Genomic DNA, 10,594 nt, shown 5'->3' with positions numbered 1-10,594 from the left:
GACCTAACAAGGCTCCAGACTGGAAGTTGACCGAAAGAGATGAGCAACGTCTAGGTCACGGAGATTGAGACAGTATACAAAATGAATATCACATATGCAGGGTTGCATTTCACTTATTGTTGTCACCGGTTCACCGTGCGTTAACCCGGACATACCATGTTTCCTCCAAAATAAGACCCTGTCTTATATTTTTTTGAACCCTGAAATAAGCGCTTGGCCTTATTGCCATGCGCTCAAAAGCCCGATTGGGCTTATTATCAGGGGATGTCTTATTTTTTGGGGAGGGAAGGGTAATGCCATCCTCACTGTGCGTGCGCCTTCCATACATGCCCCCAGCCTCGAAAATGTGTCTAAATAAGACGGCATTACCCGCCCCCATCTGCAGTCATTGCTACTGGTTCCCCTGAATTGGTCCAAACCGGCTGAAGACCACCTCTGCACACGTGTCCTTCTCGGAAGCAAGGAAAAAATTAGGCCAGAAGTTTCAGCTTGAGCATAAGTTGGGTTGTGTGACTTCCTGAACTGACTGCCAGCCCAGCGCCAAGCAAATTAGCTTTGCTTTCAAATGACTTTTTTGGAGTTCTTTTTCTGGGCTGATTTAGGAGGTCACTTGTAGATATACCGACCCTGTTCTGCCTTGCTTCCTGGAAGTATGATCGGTCCGTGTCCCTGGCCTTTTCTACCACATCCCCTACAGAACGGCAAAGAGATTGCTTAGCTCAGGCAATGCGACCCTGATCTGGCCTCCACCTCTGCTAACTTTAGGAGCTAAAGATAGTTCCGTTGGATTCAGATTCACTTCGGAACGCAAGTTTTCCAAGGAGAACCATGGATTCTATCCCGATTTCTCCTGGAAGGTTCACATTTTAACATAATGTTTAAATTTGATTTTCTGGTGGGGCAATACAACTGTTTTTTCCCTGAAAATAAGACTGGGTCTTACTATTAATTTTTGCTCCAAAAGACGCATTAGGGCTTATTTTCTGGTTAGGTCTTATTTTGGGAGGAAATACGGTACTAAATGCAAATGACAATCTTAACTCGGGCTTATTTTGGGGGTAGGTCTTATATTATGAGCATCCTGAAAAATCATGCTAGGACTTATTTTCCGGTTGGGTCTTATTTTCGGGGAAACATGATAGTGAGTGTGGAATTAGGACCCACCCAAGCAGAGGTGGGTTTCATCAGGTTCTGACCAGTTCTGGAGAACCGGTAGTGGAAATTTTGAGTAGTTCGGAGAACCGGTACATACCACCTCTGACTGGCCCCGCCCGCAACTATTCTCTGCCTCCCGAGCCCCAGCTGATCGGGAGGAAATGGGGATTTTGCACTATCCTTCCCCGGGAGTGGGGAAGGAATGGAGATTTTACAGTATCCTTCCCCTGCCACGCCCACCAAGCCATGCCACGCCCACCGAGCCACACCCACAGAACCGGTAGTAAAAATTTATTTGAAACCTACCACTGCACCCAACCCCTTCTCTGGGATCAAGGTGTGAAAAGGCAGTGATGTAATACAATAAAAAAAATAACAGAATAACGAAGAGTTGGAAGGGACTTTGGAGGTCTTCTAGTCCAACTCTCTGCTCAAAGCAGGAGACTGTGCAATTTCAGACAAATGGCTACCCAATCTCTTCTTAAAAGCCTCCAGTCATGGAGCATCCACAACTTCAGATGGTAAGATGTTAGGAAGTCTCTTAATTCTAGGTTGCTTCTCTCCTTGACTAGTTTCCATCCATTGCTTCTTGTCCTGCCTTCTGGTGCTTTGGAGAATAGCTTGACCCCATCTTCTTTGTGGCAGCCTCTCAAATATTGGAAGACTGCTATCATGTCACTCCTAGTCCTTCTTTTCACTAGACTAGACATAACCCAGTTCCTGCAACCGTTCTTCATATGTTTTAGCCTCCAGTCCCCTAATCATCTTGGTTGCTCTTCTCTGCACTCTGTCCAGGGTCTCAGCATCTTCACCTTCACTTTGCTGCTACATCAGAGGGATTTATTTGCTTTTATTTGTTTATTAAATTTATACGCTGCCCACCTTTACTAGAGGCGACTCTTGGTGGCTTACAGCAGCGTAAAACCAAGACAAAAAGCATTAGATTATCAGGGGTGGGCAATTGTGGCTCTTTTACAACCTGTGGACTTCAACTCCCAGAATTCCTGAGACAGCCAAGCTGTCTCAGGAATTCTGGGAGTCGAAGTCCACAGGTTTTGTTTTTTTTTTTAATTTGATTTATATGCCGCCCTTCTCCGGAGACTCAGGGTGGCTTACAATGCGCTAAGCAATAGCCTTCATTCTTTTGTATATTTATACAAAGTCAGCTTATTGCCCCCACAAACTGGGTCCTCAATTTACCTACCTTAGAAAGGATGGAAGGCTGAGTCAACCTTGAGCCTTGGCGAGATTCGAACCTGCAGTAATTGCAGGCATCTGGTCTTAATAACCAGCTTAATAACAGGGTGCCTTAGACCACTGTACTACCAAGGCTCTGTAAAAGAGGCTGTAAAAAAGGTTGTAAAAAAGGTTGTAAAAGAGCCACAATTGCCCACCCCTGGATTAGATTAACAGAGTTGGAAGGGACCTTGCAGGTCATCTAGTCCAACCCCCTGCTTAGGCAGGAAGCCCTACATCATTTCCGACAAATGGCAGTTTGATCTCTTCCTGAAAACCTCCCGTGATGAAGCTCCCACAACTTCAGAAGGCATTAAATGTCACATTAAATGTTACAAAATCATAAATATTAATATTAACATTAACAAAGATGCCCAGGTCCAGGAGCAAGGTGCAAATTGGCTGGAGGAAGAATCTTCTCTCAGTCCATTAACCAGTATGATGTGCTCCCATCGGGGGCCTCAGGCCAACTGGCAGAGCCAGATTTTAAGGCCTGCACGGAAGGCCAAGAGGATATGTGTGGTGGAATTCAAATTTTTTTTACTACCGGTTCTGTGGGCTGGCTTGGTGGGTGTGGCAGGGGAAGGATACTGCAAAATCTCCTTTCTCACTCCTGGGAGAAGGATACTGCAAAATCCCCATTCCCTCCCCACTCCATGGGAAGGATACTGCAAAATCCCCATTCCCACCCTCTGGGGCCAGCCAAAGATGGTATTAGTAGTTCTCCAGACTAATACCATCTCTGGTTGCAACCCCATCAGGTAGTTGCAACCTCTATTTGGCCATCTGTGGACTAGAGATGACTTTCAGCTGTCCCTTGAAGACAGGAACTCCCTTAGAAGAGGTTGGGTTTCTTCTCCCTATGTCAGAACATATTAACAAGCAGCATTTTCAAGGTGAAAGGTAATGCTTCTAAACTGCTGTTAGGTTTTAAACTTTGATAGCTGTCTAGAGAATGTTGGTTGAAGCAGAAAGGCAGGGTGTCAATCAAAATTTATTAGGGAAAGAAAATAGCTTTTACTAAAAATGGTATTAAAGATATTATTATGAGCCGTGGTGGGGCAGTGGTTAGAGTGCAGTACCGCAGGGCTACTTCTGCTGACTGCCGGCTGCCTGCAATTTGACAGTTCAAATCTCACCAGGCTCAAAGTTAACTCAGCTTTCCATCCTTCCGAGGTGGGTAAAATAAGGAACCCAGATTGTTGGGGAGCAATAGGCTGACTCTGTAAACCGCTTAGAGAGGGCTGCAAAGCACTATGAAGGGGTATATAAGTACTATTGCTCCTTCCTTCCTTCCTTCCTTCCTTCCTTCCTTCTTTCCTTCCTGGTGGCGCAGTGGTTAGAATACAGTATTGCAGGCAGTTCGATTCTTACCGGCTCAAGGTTGACTCAGCCTTCCATCCTTCCGAGGTGGGTAAAATGAGGACCCAGATTGTTGGGGACAATAGGCTGAGTCTATAAACAGCTTAGAGAGGGCTGCAAAGCACTATGAAGGGGTATATAAGTACTATTGCTCCTCCTTCCTTCCTTCCTTCCTTCCTTCCTTCCTTCCTTCCTTCCTTCCTTCCTTCCTTCCTTCCTTCCTGGTGGCGCAGTGGTTAGAATACAGTATTGCAGGCAGTTCGATTCTTACCGGCTCAAGGTTGACTCAGCCTTCCATCCTTCCGAGGTGGGTAAAATGAGGACCCAGATTGTTGGGGAGCAATAGGCTGACTCTGTAAACCTCTTAGAGAGGGCGGTAAAGCACTGTGAAACGGTATATAAGTCTCAGTGCTACTTCTATGCGTGTACACATTCAAGTTTGACATATTATGAAAAAAAAAAAAATCCAAAGAGTATTTTTTATTTGTTGGTTCTGGGAACAGGAAGAGTTTGGCTTCGGTTTGTTCTGATAGCCAAACACTGATATGAACGCCCTATAACTCCATTTCTTACATCTGGGACTGTTCTCAAAATATCTTATCAATGACAAGTCAAGATGGAGGGGATATTTGTAGCTCGGGGTTAAAATGAGAGGGACCTCTCATCTCTAGGATAACCATGGTCTTCCCTTTAGAGCTCTAGTAATACCCTTTCCAGTTGCACTGATAGAAAAAACATCAAGGGTTTCAACCAGATATTGTAGATGCCATGAAACTACCGTATTTTTTGGAGTATACGATGCATCTTCCCCCCCCCAAAAGGGGGTGAAAATTTAGGTGCGTCTTATACACCAAATGTAGCCCCACCCACCCACTATCCCCCACCCTTTGGCCTCTGCCTCACAGCAGTTACCTCCTTGCAAGCAAACAGCAAGAAACAACAGCTCCTTTCAGCTTCAGCACAGCCTAATTAGCACAAGTGGATTGGATCGGCCTCCCGACTCTCAGCTGATTTGCCCTCAGCTGTTTTGCGCAGGGCTCTGCTGCTTGCTGCAAAGAGGTAAATTGCTGGAGCAGATTTTTTTTTTCCTTGTGCTAATCAAGCTTTGCTGAAAACGAAAATGAAAGTAAAGCAGGCTGTTTGATGCAACGAGGCAAAATTGCTCAGAGGCAGAGGGAGGTTTCTTTTTCTTCTTTTCCTCACCAAAAAAGGTAGGTGCGTCTTATACTCCGGTGCGTCTTATACTCGGAAAAATACGGTAATTCCTCCCTGTCTCACTGAGATCTGGCAAGGAAGGTTTTATAAGGATGAGTTAGCTGATCCCCTCCTCCTCCTGATTAAAGAGGGAATGTAATCCATCAAGGTCAGAGCTTGCTTTTGAGGGTCGCATTCCTTCCTCGCAGCTCTAATCCCCAGCTGCGGTCAATATTTATGGAGAAAGGATTCCTTTTAATCTGCAGTATGCAAGGAATATCGTCTTCTGATCTATAATGCCTCCCCCGCCATCACCCTGAATAATAATCAGGCACACAATGTAGGAGAAACGGTGGCAAAATCTGGGGGCGGTGTCAAAAGAGGGATCTGCCTAGAATTCCTACGTAGTCATAAGCGGACTAAGCCCAACCTCCCTTGAATTCCATGGACCTTTATCAAGCAGGCGCTAACTCTTATTGAGAAGATTCCTGCGTAAAGGTGTTTTAGCAATTAATCAGATTACCGTATTTTTCAGAGTATAAGACGCTCCGGACTATAAGATGCACCTACCTTTTTTGGGGAGGAAAACGAGAGGAAAAAAAATCTGCCTCTGCCTCCCAGCAATTTGCCTCCTTGCAGCAAACAATAAACAGCCTGTTTCATTTTCATTTTCAGCACAGCCTGATTAGCACAAGAAAAAAAAAAACTGCCTCTGCCTCCCAGCAATTTGCCTCCTTGCAGCAAACAGCCCGCTTCAGCACAGCCTGATTAGCACAAGCAGGTGGTTGTCGGTTGGATCGGGCTCCCGAAGATCAGTTTTTTTCAGGCTGCAGGGATTGCCATAGCCTATTGCCGCCTCCATTTTCAGCCTCCGTGTGCCCCATTTTCCACCCGTTCCGGGTGGCGGAGATCGGAATGGGCAGTAGGCTATGGCAATCCCTGCAGCCCGAAACAGCTGATGGTTGGGAGGCCGATCCAACCGACAATCAGCTGCTTGTGCTAATCAGGCTGTGCTGTTTGCTGCAAGGAGGCAAATTGCTGGGAGGCAGAGGCCAAAGGGTGGGGGCCGGTGGGTGGGAGGGGCTACATTCGGTGTATAAGACGCTCCCAAATTTTCACCCTCTTTTAGGGGGGAAAAAGTGTGTCTTATACTCCAAAAAATACGGTAATTGGAGCTTTAGGTGTGGACCTGGTCTTTCACGCCTGTATCAAAAGCAGCTTTTACTGCAGTCCAAGCACTTGGACTGCACTATTTGGCAGTGTCCTGGTTTCACTGACCATCGCAAAGGATGGGACCCCGCCTGGCAATTGGCCCCAGTCCACCCATCATCATCTCTCTCTCTCTCATCCCCACTCCCTCTCTCGCAGTGCAAACGTGATTGTGGTTTGCAACCTTGCAAAAACAAGCCATTTTAAAATACCCAAGGCATCCCTCCTTTTGCAGGAGAATTGCTTTCCTCGCCAACAACTGGAAGTAGGGGGTGGGTGGGATCTTCTCTTACTTCATCCCTTTCAAAGAACCCCCCCCCCTTTTATGGATAGTTTTTCTTTCACCTGAATCATCTGGCGGATCGGCCTTGGTGCCAGACGGGACTGCTTGTGCTGCGTTAACAGAAAATAAACCCCCATTTCAAAACCATTTCAACCTTCTCCCTTTTTTCAAACGGCTCCCCCTCCTCTCTCTCCCTCTCTCTCTCCCCTCTCTGTTTCTTCTCTCTTCTCTCCTCTCTCTCTCTTTCTCTCTCTCTCCTCTCTCTTTCCCCTCTCTCCTCTCCCCTCTCTCCCCTCTACTCTCTCTCTCTCTTTCTCTCTCTCCTCCCTCTCCTCCCTCTCTCCTTTCTCTCCTCTCTCTCTCCTCTCTCTCCTCTCTCCTTTCTCTCTGTCTCTTTTTCTCTCTCTCTGTCTTTCTCTCTCCTCTCTCTCTCCTCTCTCCTCTCCTCTCTCCCCTCTCTCCTCTCTCTCTTTCTCTCCTCCCTCTCTCCTTTCTCTCCTCTCTCTCTCCTCTCTCTCTCTCCCCTCTCCCCCTCTCTTTCTCTCTCTCCTCCCTCTCTCCTTTCTCTCCTCTCTCTCTCCTCTCTCTCCCCTCTCCCCCTCTCTTTCTCTCTCTCCTCCCTCTCTCCTTTCTCTCCTCTCTTTCTCCTCTCTCTCTTCTCTCTCTCTCTCTCTCTCTCTCTCCTCTCTCTCTTCTTTCTCTCTCTCTCTTTTTCTCTCTCTCCTCTCCTCTCTCTCTCCTCTCTCCTTTCTCTCTCTCTCTTTCTCTTTCTCTCCTCTCTCTCTCCTCTCTCCTCTCTCTCTCGTCTCCCTCCTCTCTCTCTCTCTCTCTCTCTCTCTCTCTCTCTCTCTCTCTCTCTCTCTCTCTCTCATCTCTCTCTCTCCTCTCTCTTTCTCTCTCTCTCTTCTCTCTCCTCTCTCTTCCCCCCACAACGATGCGGTCATGATGCAGTTTATAGTTTCCTTCCTCGCCCCTCACCAAAGTCACACTCGTGTTGTATTTCCTCATACATCCTTTGCAGAAGCCACAGATCTGAGCCGGGCTTACCAAAGAATGCTGTGTCTTTTCCTTTTCCTCCTTTTCCCTTTCATGGCTACCTCACTGCATTCTAATTTTTGATCGCACAAAAGGATGCTCCTAAGCCTCTGTAACCAAAACCTTGCCCCCACCTGTCCACAGCCGTGATTCAGAAAGAGAGGGGAGCGGCTTCTGGGAGGGGTCAGTGGGGGGGGGGTCAAGGCCTCTGGATCTAGGGGGAAGCAGCAGCAACAGCTGCACAGAGGCTTAATGCTTTCAGAAATGCTTGTTTCTTCCTGCGGCAGCGGTCACAACTTTGAGGCCGGATCAGGGCCTTGGTCCTTCAAGGCCAGAGTCCTGGATTGTATTGGGGACCAGGGGCCTCTTTTTTCGGTCATTTTCCGCTGGGCAGTCTGCAAGCCAATAACAAAACCTAGGTTGCATGAAGAAAGGTAGAATCAAGATCGCGTGAAGTATTAGTACCGCTTTATAAAGTAAGACCGCACCTGGAATACTGGCATCCAGTTTCGGTCATCACATTACCAAAAAAGATGTTGAGACTTTGGAAAAAGCGCAAAGAAGAGCAACTAAGATGATTAGGGGGCTTGGAGGCTAAAACGTACGAAGAACGGTTGCAGGAATTGGGTATGGCCAGCCTAGCAAAAAGAAGGGCCAGGAGTTGACAGGATAGCAGCGTTCCAATATTCGAGCGGCTGCCGCAAAGAAGAGGGGTGGATATGTGTCACTGTATTCTCCAAAGCTCCTGAAGGCAAGACGAGGAAAGAATGGATGGAAAGTAATCAAGGAAAGAAGCAACGTAGAAATAGGGAGAAATTTCCTAACAAATAATCAGTGGAACTTCAGAAGTGAAAGGTGCTTCATCGCTAGAAGTTTTTAAGAAGAGACCGGATAGCCATTTGTCTGAAATGGTATAGGCAGTGATGGCGAACCTTTTTGGCACTGAGTGCCCAAACCGGAACACACGTGTGTGGACATGCGCCGGAGCGCCAGAGCACCGAAAACCCGAAGACCAGGCGATTGGCACTCATGCATGCACTGGCCACCTGGTCTTCGGGTTTCCGGCGCTTCAGCGTGCGCGAAGACCGGCTGGCTTTCTTATATCTCCCTAAAACTCCTTTTTTTCCAAGCTAAACTCCTCAGTTGCTAAGTTTTTGTATGTCAGGAAGTGGTTTCATCCAGGGGTGAAATGCTCCCGGTTCGGACCGGATTGCCCGATCCGGTAGCGATGCCGGGTGGTTCGGAGAACCGTTAGCAAAAATCACTGCGCCCCCCCCCCACTGAGCGAAGTGCGGCAATCCACTCTGCCGCGCCTATCAGCTGGGCTAAAAAAGAAGAAATAAAGATAGGAATAACGCGGGGGCGGGCGGGAGGACCCAGCTCCCAAACAAAGAGAACCGGTTCGGTGACGTCACATCGTCACCGCTACTGGCTCGGCCGAACCGGAACCGAACCGGGAGCAACCCACCACTGCTCCAGAGCCAGGGGAGGCCGTTTTCACCCTCCTGGAGGCTCAAGGAAAGCCTACAGAGCCTGGGGAGGGCAAACTCCCCCACCCCCGACGTGGTGCAGGAGGCTGACTAGGCTACGCCCACCATGGCCACGCTCACCCAGCAACCGGGCAGGGAACCCCTTGCTAAATTTTTTGAAGCCCACCCCTGAGAAAGAGGAACGTTGCAGCTCCAACGGTGCCGTTATTTTGGACGTGCTTCAAGTCTTTGTCTTGGGAGATGCCCGCTGTGCTGCTTGCTCTTTTCCGTAAAGCGCAAGCCCAAAAAAAAAGAGAGCCTGGCATCAGGCAGCTGTTTGTGTCACTGGGGAACCACCAGTAAGTAAGCCAACGGCGTTGATCATTAGCAGTAGGGCGCCTGTTTTAGAGCAGGGTGACTTTGAAGTGAGTAAAATAGCCGTTGGCAAAGCGAACGGACGGAGGGTCCAAAGTTGGTAAATGATGTGTGCTTGTCACAAGGTTGATTGCTTTGTTGTGTTAATATTTATGGAAGAGTTAAGGAGCCTTAAAAAAAAAAAAATCTCTAGGACGGATAGACACAGAAGCGCAGCAAAGAGCGATATACCAGAGTTGCTAAGTTGTTGCTTGCTTCTATTGCTTTCAATTGGATTAAAACAAAAACAAAACTACTTTTTCTAAATGTCTGTGGAGATTCTCAATCATCCAGGTAGGTCGTGGTTGCCCCAAAGGCAGGGGTGAAATGCTCCTGGTTCGGACCGGATCACCCGATCCGGTAGCGATGGTGGCGGGTGGTTCAGAGAACCCGTAGCAAAAATCCCTGCACCCCCCCCATCCACCATTGCCCAGCTGAGCCACACAATCATCAGAGGCTTTTTTAAAAAAACTTTTAAAAGCATTTTTTCTACAACCTCTTCTGACGAAAAAATGCTTTTAAAAGTAAAAAAAAAAAAAGCCTCTGATGATCGCGCGGCTCAGCTGGGATCGTCAGAGGCTTTTCAAAGCATTTTTTTCTGCAACCTCTTGGCCGAAGAGGTGGTAAAAAAAAATGCTTTGAAACGTCTCTGACGATCCCAGCTGAGTTGCCTGATCGTCAGCGAGGTTTTTCAAAGCACTAGAAAAAATGCTTTGAAAAGTTTTTTTTAAAAAAAGTTGGCCACGCCCACCCAGTCACATTATCGCCCCCAAGCCACGCCCACAGAACTGGTATTAACAAATTTTACATTTCACCCCTGCCCAGTGGTGCTTTTTTTTTTTTTCAAGAGGCAACTGGACTTTAAGTTTTTTTTTCTTTGAAGACGTTTTGCTTCTCATCCAAGAAGCTTCTTCAACTCTGACCTTCTTCTGAAAGCCGATGAAGCTTCTTGGATGAGAAGCGAAACGTCTTCAAAGAAAAAGCCCAGTTGCCTCTTGAAAGAAAGCACTTTATGGAAGAACAGAATGCTTTCACTTGGACCTTGCAGTAGTATAGGAGAAGGAGGGGGTGGAGTCAAAAGAGGAATCAGCCTAGAGTCAACTACGTAGTCACAAACGGGCTAAATCCGAAGGGACTGAGTCCAAGCCTTTCATTCCCTACCATCCAGTCAGAGCTGAAGAAGCTTCTTGGAGGAGAAGGAGAAAGGTCTTCAAAGAAAGACCAGAAAGTTCAGGTG

The 10,594-nt window shown here is 47.4% G+C and overlaps 1 protein-coding gene across 2 annotated transcripts in view; it reads left to right on the top strand.

Annotated features, from left to right (window-relative positions):
- The window catches only part of TSPAN9 (tetraspanin 9), a 145,667-nt gene that overhangs the window by 79,388 nt on the left and 55,685 nt on the right, over window positions 1-10,594 (top strand). The window lies entirely within an intron of this gene.

The sequence above is a fragment of the Pantherophis guttatus genome, chromosome 7 (assembly GCF_059756535.1).
Source record: "Pantherophis guttatus breed Tessera chromosome 7, ASM5975653v1, whole genome shotgun sequence".
Taxonomy (NCBI): domain Eukaryota; kingdom Metazoa; phylum Chordata; class Lepidosauria; order Squamata; family Colubridae; genus Pantherophis; species Pantherophis guttatus.
Note: the sequence above shows the minus strand (reverse complement) of the source record. Positions and strands in the feature narration are given on the sequence as shown.